The sequence below is a fragment of the Eublepharis macularius genome, chromosome 5, assembly GCF_028583425.1.
Source record: "Eublepharis macularius isolate TG4126 chromosome 5, MPM_Emac_v1.0, whole genome shotgun sequence".
NCBI lineage: Eukaryota > Metazoa > Chordata > Lepidosauria > Squamata > Eublepharidae > Eublepharis > Eublepharis macularius.
In genome coordinates, this window is record NC_072794.1 from 33,576,745 (window position 1) to 33,589,508 (window position 12,764).

Sequence of the window (12,764 nt, forward strand, 5' to 3'; positions counted from 1 at the left end):
TCCCCGTCTGTCGTGAATCTTCAATATTGCTGTTAACGGGTTGCTGTTAAAAGAATGTAGTGGCTGTAACTGTTTTTTCCCTCTGTTAAAGGAAGCGTCAGATTATTGGAGCGTGTCTGCATTCTAGACTGAAACTGGTTTAATAATGATTCCACACCCACCCACCTCTCTTCTTTGGAGGAAGATCTGGGAATTGATCTGGGAATGATCAGACTTTGGCTAACTTGTTCAGCCTGCAAGGTGTCTTCCGTACAATAACCTGAATATCCTAGTGTATGTTTAGATTTCCAGTTGATAGGCGATTGTGTTCCCAGGTAGCCCCATTTGCCTTGGTAAGAAGCCTTTGTTTCTCCACTCCCTCAGCTGCACTTACCTTTCAGAGGAAATTTTTTTTGCCAGCATTACGAGCGGCAAATCATTCCTTTCGACGGTTTCTCTACCATTCCTGCTTGCTTTGAGGCCTTACCTTCAGCACTGTGTAGAATTTGTCCCCCCACCTACACTGATGTAGCAGGACTAATGGCACAGTTGGTGATCACTGTTTACAATAGGACTTTAAAGCCCATCACAAATAGATGTTCTGTGGCTCAATGTGGGGGTCTTAGTTTGGGGGGAGGGAGACAAGTTGGGTGCAGGCATGACACTTAACTAAAAAAACTTTGTAGGAGTTTGAGAAATAACAGAGGTTTTTTTGCCCTCGTCTGGGGTCCCCAACGTGGTGCCTATGGGCACCCTGATGTCCGCTAACACCTTTACTGCTAAATGTTTTCAGAAAGTGGGCATGGCCAGTTGGGGCTTTTGCCTGACAGGGCTTCTAATGGGCCAATAGACACATGACAGTCTGTACAGATTTTTAAAATTGTTTCAGCAGCAGCTGCCACCACAGCTCAAGGATCTTCACAGCATGACTGAAGCTAAACTATGTGTATGCAAGAAAGTATTTTAAAACAATATGTTCAGTTTGAAAGGCATCCTGTTAAACACAGCTTCCACCCAAAATTTTGAATAGTTACGACTTATATGACGTAACTATATGGTCACTTATGTGTGACCCTGTGCAATTCCAAAGGTGCCCACTGGCTGAAAAGAGTTGTACCCTTGCTCTCGTTGATGAGAAACTTCCGTTATTTTATGTAACACCTCTCAGACCAACTGCCCTGTCCATCTGCTATGAAGAATTTCTTTAAGATTGGTAAAAAAGGAACAGAATTAATAGTAGCGTGAAACTAGTAGGGTTATTTGTTAATGCAGTAAAGTTACATAGTCGGGAAAGCATGGAGTCACGTGTGGGTGAAATCCTCTTTGACAACAAGGAAGAAAAATGGGGGTGTGGGGGAAAGTCCCCACAAACTCAACCCAAACAAGCAGGGGAACAAAATATAGGGGTTAAGTAACAACCTAAAAATATATATTAGAAAGTATTTATATTAGAAAGCATGTGCACAAATGTAGATTAAAAACAAGTTTAAAACATATGGCCTGAATGGCAGGCTACATGTATATGCTAAAATTTGCTAAAACATCTCAAGGTACAGATGATGGTACAGTGCAATAACCAACACAAATAGACCAAGGTACAGTTAAAAAGACGAACAGATGCTATAGAAACCAATCATGAAATGCTCCCGGTTTTTTATCTAGAGTTCTAGTATAGCTGTACTTTCTTAGGTTAAAGTGCCATTCTATCTTTACTGCAGATTGATGTAACACACCCTTATACATTGGAAACCAAGCCTCAGAGTACAATAAATGAAGAGCATTGTGTGAATGCAGTCCTGGGTCTACTGCAATATTTGTATTTTATCACACAATACTAGAGCTCTAGATAAAACACCAGGAGCATTTCATGATTGGTTTCTATATGTGTGGGGGTGTTTGATTATAAATTGTTTACAATTGACCACTGAGGAAGGCCTTAGGGCCGAAACTCGTCTGGTTGGGTTTTTTACTGTACCTTGGTCTATTTTTGTTGGTCATTGCACTGTACCATCATCTGTACCTTGAGATGTTTTAGCATATACATGTAGCCTGCTATTCAGGCCTTATGTTTTAAACTTGTTTTTAATCTACATTTGTGCACATCTATAATAAATACTTTCTAATATATATTTTTAGGTTGTTACTTAATCCCTCTATTTTGTGGGGACTTTCCCCCACACTCCCTTTTTTCTTCCTTGTTGCTGTATATTGGGGGCTGCGTTGGTTGAGTTATTGAAATTCTCTCTGAGCCAATATATTGCAACACATAGAACTTAACATTTATAGAAGTTAATTCATATTCACTTGCATTTTTTGTAGTAGCAAAAGAGCAATAGAAATCTAAATAACACTGTTCCCTGTTACATATAGCTAGCTAATCCAGCTGCATGTGAGTGGGGTATGAGAACATGGGTGTGTCTCGGTATGCTTGCAGGTACGGTTGCCAACTCTGGGTTGGGAAATTCCTGGAGATTTGGGGGGTGGAACCTGGGGAGGGAGCTCAGTGGGGTATAATTCCATAGAGTTTATCCTCCAGATCAGTCATTTTCTCCAGGGGAGCTAATCTCTGTTACCTAGAGATAAAATGTAGTTCTGGGAGATTGCCATGCTGCCCCTGGAGGTTGGCAACCCTACTTGCACAGGAGAGTGCTGCAGACGCACCTTGTTTCTTCACACATGTATAGAGTCCAGTTCCAGAGAAAAGAGTGCTCCCCAGTGTCCATGCATGCTGAGTTGCTTCTACTCCAACAGAAACTCTGTGCATACCTGCAGTATTATGGAAGGCACCAATTGGCTAGTGCTTTGTAATGTTGAACATATACCTCCCCAGCCAATCTCTGGAGTAGACTTAACTTTCTTAATACAGCCTTAATTTTCTAAATATAAACCATGAATGTACCGAGCAATGTATGCATTCTGCATATATACTGAAGTGCTCATGGGCATTGATATTTGCTGCCTCCCCCTTCTAGCAACGTTCGAGGGCCTCCCAAGAGCTGATATTGAGTGGTCTTATGGACAAAAATCCAGAAGTTTTTTTTATGTAGAAGTGCTATAATCAGGGAGGAAACTAGAGAAAATCACCCCACCCTTGCTCTTGCACCAGCAGTAGCCATGAGCAGAAGAGGAAGATGGAAGCCGTTTTGCGTTGTCCCCCTCCCCACCAAAGACTTTATGACTGGATTTTTGTTCACACAACTTCTAGCATCAGCTTTTCAGAGATCTTGAGGTTGCTGGGGTAAAAGGATAGCAAAGAGCAGTGACTACTGTTAAAATGTTATTTCATTGAATCCATTCTTATGTATTGCCATATCTAGTCTTAAGTAATTTGGGATCCCACAGCATCTGCTGTAAATGATTTCTTAAACATTGCATCAGAAGGAAGTGGCAACACTCAAGGGGCTGGCATTCTGAATTCCCCGTTGAAATATTTAATTGTACAAATTTGTCACTTGCTGTACAAACACTTGTGAGAAATAAGATGTGGCATTTTACTCCCTTTATGATACCTGTGGTATGCTGCCCCTCTGACTTCCTTAGTGTTCCCAAATGATTTTTGCTGCCACCAAAGACTCTCAGCCTGCGTTCTCTCAGTTTAACCTGTAGTATAGGAAGCCTTAGTAATAACTTGTAGAACAATTGGTCAGCTCATGGGGGTGGCTGTGAGGTAAAAATCGATCCTTTATACTAGATAAAACAGATATTTTACTTAAACCAGGATAAGGTTTATTTAGAAATATATGCATAATGGTTTTCTTAAGACTTCTAGTGCCCTGCTTGCAAGATAAGTACAGGTTTTCTTTGTATTTTCTAAACAATTAGTTACAAAGACTTATTTCCCTCAGGTACCACTTAGGCTAATGCCATCCACAAAAAAGAACATAGGCTTCTTAAGAATACAGCACTTCACTGCTTATTCTCTCTCTGTCCCTCAGAACAGCTCACCCTGAACTGGAGTTCACTCCAACCCCTAGGGCTCAGTTAACCATCCAGTCATAAGACACTTCACTAACACATCCATTCTCCTTCATTCTTCCCTTAGAGGCCTGCATTTTAAACCACAACAAACATACATTCAGAACCCCACATTATTTAGCAGAAATAAAATGCAACAATACTTACATGGCAAAACGTTACCCAAGAGAATATTGGGTGATATGCTGTTGGGAGCTTCACATGACTGTTCTAGAAGTAAGAACTGCATTTATCACTTGTTACCCTGTTTTGGAGAAATGTCCCTTGGGATGATGTCTCTCTCTCGACATGCAATAGAAAGAGTTCATCAATAAGATATTCTTTTAAGGAATTCTGGATGTTATAAGTGATGCCTTGTATCTGGGTGATCCTTGCTTTTATTGACCAAAAAAGCTCTGGAGGTGCCAGTACCTTACTGTGCTATTTTAGGAAACCAACAGTTAGAATTTGGGAACAGTCCAGGAATGCAATGGGTGAGGCGAAGACATACTTATCACAGGAGTATCTTCTGGAGGGAGGTTCAGATTCTAATTCTTTTCCCTCTTCTTCTGAATTCTGCCTACTAGCCTTCACTTACAATGCTAGGTTAGAACTTGCTTTGTCTTTGCTATTGAATAGGTACTTTGGGGTGGGGTGCCTTTTATCCACCTGTTAGTTCCCAGACAGTTAATTATATCCCCCACCCCGTTCTTGCACACCGAAATAGTCTAAAGATTATTGTTCTGTGTCTGAAAGGATTAGTGGTGGCCTTGGCTCATTTCTGCTTTAAAGACTTGGAAACAGAGTTTGAGAAAGTACAATAGCTCTGGGCTGAACACCTGGATTAACCTAACAAATTCCAGGGCGATTTGATGTGTATGTGGGGGTTCCCCTTTCTTCACAAAAGGCAGGGAAGACCTATCCTTCCTTTTCTTTTGCTGAAGGCCAAGTGAATAATACACCTGTCAGAAGAGTTTATTAGTTTAGCTAACTTCTTGGAGGGAACCCAGCCCTGAAAATGCCCTGCCCATGGAGACAGCAGGTGAGGAGGTAGGACAGGATGTCACATTTTTCTTATGTGTGGCGTTCCTGCACTTCTCAGTAGCCAGGTATAATCTGACTGGGAAAGTGTAGTGGAGAAAGGTAGATGAAGCCCTCCCCCCCGCCAGCTTGCAAATATTTCCCTCAGTGTGCAGTGCAATCTTGTTCTATATCTGCCCCATCAGGAAACATGCAGGTACAATTAGTGGTTCCCTACGGCCATTTGGGGGTAAGGAGTGTGTGTGGGGAAGGCGTAACCTTTGCACTTCGGGCCACCCTTGTACCACGGATGTCCTGATCAGAAATGCGCGGATGATACCTGATGACATCTCAGAAGGTAGATGGGTGGCTGAGCAGGGTTTACAAGGGTCAGTGGGCAGTGCTTTAGTGACATATAGTTCTTTATCCCACCCCATGATTCTGAGGTGCTGAATTAACAATATGAAATAAGAGAATCATGCAATAGGATTAGGTTGCATTGTTTACACATGTTGCTAGAGTTAAAGTTCTCTTGGCGTTGAATTTGGGTTAGAATGTTTTTTCTCACATACAATTTCTTTTGTTCCTGGGTATTTCGTTGGTCAGTTTAGTAAAAATAATGGCTGTGTGGAAACCTGGGAACTGATCCCATGCAACATATTTGAATTTGATTGTACCCACTAGTGCTTCCAGACCCATTCACATTAGCAGTTTACTAGACCTCTCTGCATCTGCCAGTTTAGTGTAGTGTTAAGAGCAGTGGGACTCTAATCTGGAGAGCCAGGTTTGATTCCCCACTCCTCTGCTTGAAGCCAGCTGGGTGACCTGGGGTCAGTCACAGCTTCTCAGAGCTCTCTCAGCCCCACCCACCTCACAGGGTGATTGTCATGAGGATGATAATAACACACACTGTAAACCACTATGAGTGGGCGTTAAGTTGTCCTGAAGGGCGGTATATAAATTTATCATCATTTGAGATACTGAAACTAAACTAAGCTTAGTTTGGAGCTAAATTGTCTAATTGTAGCTTAGTGGGTGGTTGAAATTTATTTGATAGACTTTTTTTAAAAGTCACCAAAGACTGAAGGGCGTTCAACAAAGATTTCTCAAGGTCCTGTTCCTTTACTGCAACCAAGAGTAGGGTAGTGAGACAAGGGGAAGGTAAATATGCAGACACCAAAAGTAAATCTCTAGTTAAGATAAACACAGGAAATTTGAACTGGAAGTCCTTCTTACACATCAGGGGCTGTGATCTGACTCATTCCCAGTGCAATACAGCAAGGAGGTTCTCTCTGTTAATGTGTCTAGTTTCTCTTAAATCACACCCAAAGTTGGGTGGTAGCAGCCAAGCTAAATCTGTGCCTGCCATTCCTCTGGAATCCGGATACTTTAGTCTTCATTCCTGATATTTGTGTGTGGAATATGGGAACTTGATTCTGTTTTTTTTTTTAAATTTTACATGAGTATACATAGCCCTGTCTAGATGTGGTTCTCATAAGTCTTTTTTTTAAAAAATGGAATGTTGTATACAGTGATTTATGATTTTTTGCTTCTCCTTCAGATTTTCCTGCAGAAACCCCGACTGGTACAGCAATCAAAGCATTAATTTTAGTTTCATTAGTCATGGGCTGCTGCTGTTGAGTGTTAATAGGCGGAGGGCTTGGTTGGCGCCATGTGGGTACCACCTCCTGACAGTTTTAGGTTCATGGATTCTCCTACAAAATCATGCTTATGCATGCTTGGCTGGCCACTTAAACGAGCTTTTTCTTTAGAGGTGGTTGTAATTAAATCTCTTGAAACCCTGCTATATTTTATGGAAAGAGGCAATATATGCTTTAGTGCTCTTTATATCTTGATGTTTTAACACTACTCAAATAATTTTATTGTGTCTAAGGAATTCTAGTATAGTACAGCAAGCACAATTAAATGAACTGGATTGTGCCTATAGAATTTGTGTGTGTGTGTGTGTGTGTGTGTGTTGAAAAGACCCGAACATTTTTATGTGCAGGGCCTTCCTTCCCGTCAACCTTGCAATTCAGGCAATGGATCAGCATGATCAATCAGTCTCTTGCTTATCCTTACAACACCCTCTTACATAGTTTATGATTATTCCCATTATACCGATGGGGAACTGAGGCTAGAAGACTGACTTGATGAAAAACTCAATCTAGCAATTCCACATGAGGTCTGGGAGATAAAGGAGACAATCATTTCCATAATGACATAAACACATTTTTATAACCCAGGAATTCTTTTCATAGTTTTAGCTGTAGATATTGGCAGTGAATATGGATCCTTCCACTTAGTCTGCAGAAGCAGACCTGCATTTTCTTGTTGTATAAGTATTTATGCATTCACTGATTTGTTTTAGTGCAAAGTACTGCTACATCAGAAATTCCAGTCAAATAGTGATGGTAATAGAAAATATATCAATGATCATTGTTAAATGGAAAATGGCTAAAGTCACTGTATTATAAAACAACACAGTCTATATATTCCTATGACAATGCTAAAACTGAGAAAAGTAAATCTGCAGCTTACAAATTTTAAATCCAAATTTCTGGAAGGGTCACCCTAATAAAATCACTTCACTTCAAATTCTTGTTCCTTAAGCCCATATTTCCATGCCTGTTTGTAACAGAAAACTATATATAGTACAGTTATTGCAAAATTCTACGCTTGTGCATTAGAACTAGCATAATATAATATGGTAGTATGATTTGATGCAGAATGCTATTCCTCTTTTCCTGATGGATGGTGTACATAAACAGATCATATCAGTTCATTAGCAATTGCACGGCTTTCAGACTAACTTCTGAATAGAGCTCAGGGTTGATGATGCTTACATTTAAACTCCTCCTTAAATACTATTTCTCCCTATATGAGCCCTTATGCCATTTATGTTTAGTGTGCCACATTTCACTTCAAGTGACTTCATAATAAAAAGCATCATTTATAGCAGGCAGGGCCACTTATCTTACCATTTCATTTAAAGTGTGAAGCCTTCCTTCAGTCTATAGGGGCCCCCTTCCGACCTTTCCTCTGACACTTTTCACTTAAATTGGAATGCTCTTTAGGCTGGGAGAAGGCTTCAAACTCTGTAGAGTACAGAGTGGAAGGATATAATCAGTAAGGGGCTTTGGTCCTGAGTCGTCCTTGGTGAAGTCTGGTGCAGTTTTTCCATTCTACTCTCTGTAAGAGATGGTAAATGCACTTATTTCTGAAGGCATATTTGCCTTCTGATTTATTTCTCATATTTTGTCTGTTCGGGTAATCGTTTCTGATTTTATTGTTTAAATTGACATTTTACTGTGTTTTTATTTAAGCCAAACAGCCGAAAAGTAAGTTATAATTTTTTTAAAATTAATAAATGTTCACCCTCCAGTGCATTGTTAACATATCTGTACAGAAATACAGTGTTCAATATACTATCTGAAATTTACTGTTTTTATTATAGTAGATTTTTGTTGTATTTCTTTATTTCCCTCCTATGCTTTTAAATCTATAAAATACCTAGATCTGCCGAACTGGTATCTCAATCCATTAGAATCTGTTGGATTTCCAATTATGTTCTGTTTTCAACAAGTATGCATATAATAAATGAGTTTTTCTTTGTATTTCTTAAATCATGTAAATGTTTTGCTTGCTTTTCAAGAAATAAAATTGCAATCTTCCCAGTATTTTATTTTAAGATGATGTTAAGTTCCTTTAAAAGGTGCACTTTTTTGATATCCTTTATTACATCAACACAAAATATGGAGGCTTAGTAAATTACACTTTTAACCAACAGTTATGTTTAAAATAACATGCAATATTACACAATAGTATATGATAAATAAGTTAGTTGTGTACCTGCAATTTTCTTACTTATTCCTTTTCCAGCAATAGCCAAATGTCTATATTTTCACAATTAAAAAATTGAGCTAGAAACATGTATGGTTTCTGTATAATTTGCAAACATGCTTCTTACCATTACAGTATTTCATTATTTCTAAGCATCTCTAATTAACTCTAATTCTTTCCATATGGGTTTTGAGGCATGTTTTTCCTATGATACTCAACCCCATTCACAATGATGAAGGGGTGGTGGAAAATGAGAGTTAGGTTGCTGGCACAGTGCTGGCAACCAGGCAGGAGACTGGAGGAAATGCAGACATGGCGAAACAGTGGCCGTTTCTACACGGCTCCCCGCTGCTCGTAACAACCTGGAAGATCGCGCAAAAACCGCGGAAGATCGCGTTTTCTCGCGTGAGATTTGTGCGACGTCACATGACGTTGCGCAAATCTCGCGCGAGAAAACGCGATCTTCCGCATTTTTTGCGCAATCTTCCGGGTTGTTATGAGCAGCGGGGAGCTGTGTGGAAACGGCCAGTGTTGTATGACATCACAATGGTCGCTTCCACATGTTCCTTTCTTTTCAGGCTTTCTCTGTCCTGAAGCTGAAGCTTCCCAACCCACGTTCATAACTCACCTTCCATATGCAGCGCCCACATGCGTTTCTTGTGTGTGTGTGTAGCGAAAGGAAAAAAGGTCCCAAAACAGAAAGCGCCTTCTTTCTGCACCTCGTCACAAATGATGTTAGTGCGGTCCTGCCCAACTTTCCTTTTTTTTTTAGTGCATGCGGTATTGCACTATATCATTGTCCTGTCTTTCAGTTTCTGGAGAAACTGGGCATGTGTAGTACTCTGTTCTCTACCATTGATTTCCCAAAGTTTTAAATGCAAAAGTGTTTAATAAGTATGTGAACACAGAGTAGCGCAATCACACCATTTCATATCCTACTATATAAAAGGCAAACTATGTTCCCTAGCACTCACTCCTTAGTTCCCTAGCACTCCCTGTTCCCTAGTGCTCACTAGCACGCAGGAATAAGAGTTGAGAGGCAAAAGCGTTTGCCTCTCCGCTGCCTTCTTGGGGCGTCCAGAGGCCTGGAAGAGTTCAGCACAGGCTGCGGGAAGGCCCTCCCAATGTCCCACAGCAGCGGGGGAGGCCGGGCACAAGCCAAGTGGTGGCTGAGGGATCAGAGGAGGAGGGAGCCCCTGCTCTCTTCCCCATTCCCCTCTTGACTGATGCCACGGGGGGGGAGGTGCGGGGGTGAGGGGAAGCGCTGCTAGGAGCTGTTATATTTTCCAAAACACCAGGCTTTAATGCTAGCTTGAAATAAAATCGGAAATGGCATTCTGTTACCAATGTTGTTCCTAAACTGATAGTCTGATTGCTGAGTGATCCAATGTAGCAAGCACTGCATCATAATAGCGCAAGGACTGCTTTAAAAAGTAAAAAAAAAAAAGATGGGGAGACTTATATGATCACACATGAGAGCCAGACACTTGTGTGGGAGGGGTAATGGCAAGAGGAGGGGTTGGAGATTTGTGGGAGGGCACTTCAGAAGCGCAAAAAAGCCTCCAGATGCATTGATACATTAGACAATCATGGGGGGAAAGCGGCATAAAAATGAAAATGGAACAAAACAAGTTTCACAAAAAACGCTCAAAACCCGGGATCATGACAAAATGATGATGTGTGTAATGAGTGAGATAATCCGCCAAAGTTCTGTTCGCAGGCCGTCTCATTAAGGACGTGTGGAAGCAACCAACGTCTCTTCCATAAGAGATGTCATAGTGTTGTGTGACTACCATTTCCCTGAAACTATAAGGCAGGAGTCCTCAACTTGGTGTTCAAGTGTGCTGCAGTGCCTGCTGACCTTTCTCAATGCCCATGAAGTATTTTTGGAAAGGAGGGGGCATGTGAGGATCTTGCTCAGCATGATTTACTCCTGAAGACCTGACTGACTATGCAGATTAACATAACATTGTTTCAGTGGTAGCTGCCACCACAGTGTTGGTTTTATTCTCTTTTCCAGCATATTTTTAAAATTATCCCTATTCTCCCCTGCATTTGTGCTCCCTTTATGTGTGTCCTTCCATCTCCTGAAGCAGTCGTTTTGTGGTTCACTCTGCTTCCTGTGGCAGCCATTTTGTGGTAGCGCCCACTACTCTGTGCTAGAATTCCAAAGGTGCCCACAAGCTCAAAAGGTTTGAGGATATCCGCCGGTGGGGGCAGGTGATCTCCTGCTCCCACCTTTCCCCTCCTTCCACTGCTTACCTGGCTAATGGGGAAAGGCGGGCAATAGGCTTCCTGGGTGTGTTCCTGGGGCCAGCGTGATGACATCACTGATGTTGTCATGCAGCCCTGAGAGAGAGTGCACATGCTTCACAGCAGGCCGCTTTGGGTTCCAGCCTTGTGCGATATACACACTTTGCATATGTGCAAGGAGTGTCCCAACAGCACTGGGAAGGTAAGTGCTAGATCCCCTCTCCAGCCAGGAGGGTAAGGGGACCTGGCAACCCTAACTGAGGGGACCACTGCTCTAAAGTAAAAAAAATTCTATAGAGATTGAGGAAACTCCTACAGCATCACAAAATGCAGCAACATCACTTCTGGGTGATGAGAGTGACACTGCAGCATTGCATGATGTAGTTTCCCCTTCAGCTGTATCCCCCACCTGCCTCGCTCCATTGAGTAGAAGGCTTTTCTTTGCATCCACTCACAGTACGTTGGGTCTGCTTTTGATGCTATCAAACACAAAGTAGCTAAAGCTATAAATGCGACTAAATCCCATCTAGAATGGCCCAGATCTTATAGCTGGTCCTCCTGATATTTTATCTGGGGGATCAACCATAAAATGCATGTAAGATTTGGCCCCATTCCAATGTTCAGCCACCATATGGGCAGTCAGTGGCATTGGAGGCAGGCCAGTGCCCCAGGAAGATAATCACGGCCATGAGAAGCACTCTAGAGTAGAGATGGGCACGATCTGCATTACGATTGAAAAAACCCCACGATAATGGCAATTGTGTGATCGGGACCCGGCGGATCGTGCTCGGCCACCGCCAATGATGCAGTGATCGGGGGGGGGGGCCTGGATCGGGGCTTGATCGGGGCGATCGTGCTCGGATCGGGAAGCCAGACACTCAGGCACCAGCAATCTATTCCCCTGGCAACGGAGCCAGGGGAATGCCTGAGCTGTGTTTGCCCTCCTTCTGTTGCCCTGGAAACCCAAATGGAAACCCAGCTTTCCTTGATCAGCAGGGCTTCCTTCCAACCACGGAGCAGCAAAGCAGTCACCAGTTGGGAGAAGACAGCCAGGGGAGGGAGGGGGAAGGGGGTGTTCTGTAGCCATGGGCACTCCAATGTCATCCCTGCAAACCATGATAGGCAGCTCTGATGGCCAAACACAGGCCAGACCCCCCCCCGCCCCCTGAAGGGAGGCGGCTCATTGCCGTCTCCCTGTGCCCGCCGGGCCTGGCAGCCACTGCCAACACCCACCTTCCCACACAGCTGGGAATAGCGGCGCGCCCCGCTTTGGCCTCCACGATCCACGATCCACAGCTCGGGAACAGGAGATGATTGGTGTGGATCGTTTATTGGGGATCGTCGCCAGCGCCGATCCATGATCGGCTGGATCATTAATTTATTTTGGATCGTGCCCATCTGTACTCTAGAGCTCTGCCCTGTTCCCAAAAATAATTCAAATGGGCCTGTCTTTTTAGGTAATGTTTTAAATCTTAGTTTTATCTTTATGATGATTCATCTGTGAGTTACTTTGAGAACAGCAAGTATAAAGTTAGATTTGTTTGAAGCCTATAAACAAAACAACAGAAGGTCTAGTATACCCATAATATTTCTTTACTGTTGAAAATGTTACATTAGCCCACCTAGCAAGGTTTCTGGGCTCTGTTGTGCCATAACACCGCCAGCTTCTAAAGCTGTTTTTTACGGTCTTCGTATTTTAATGGTACAATCCTATT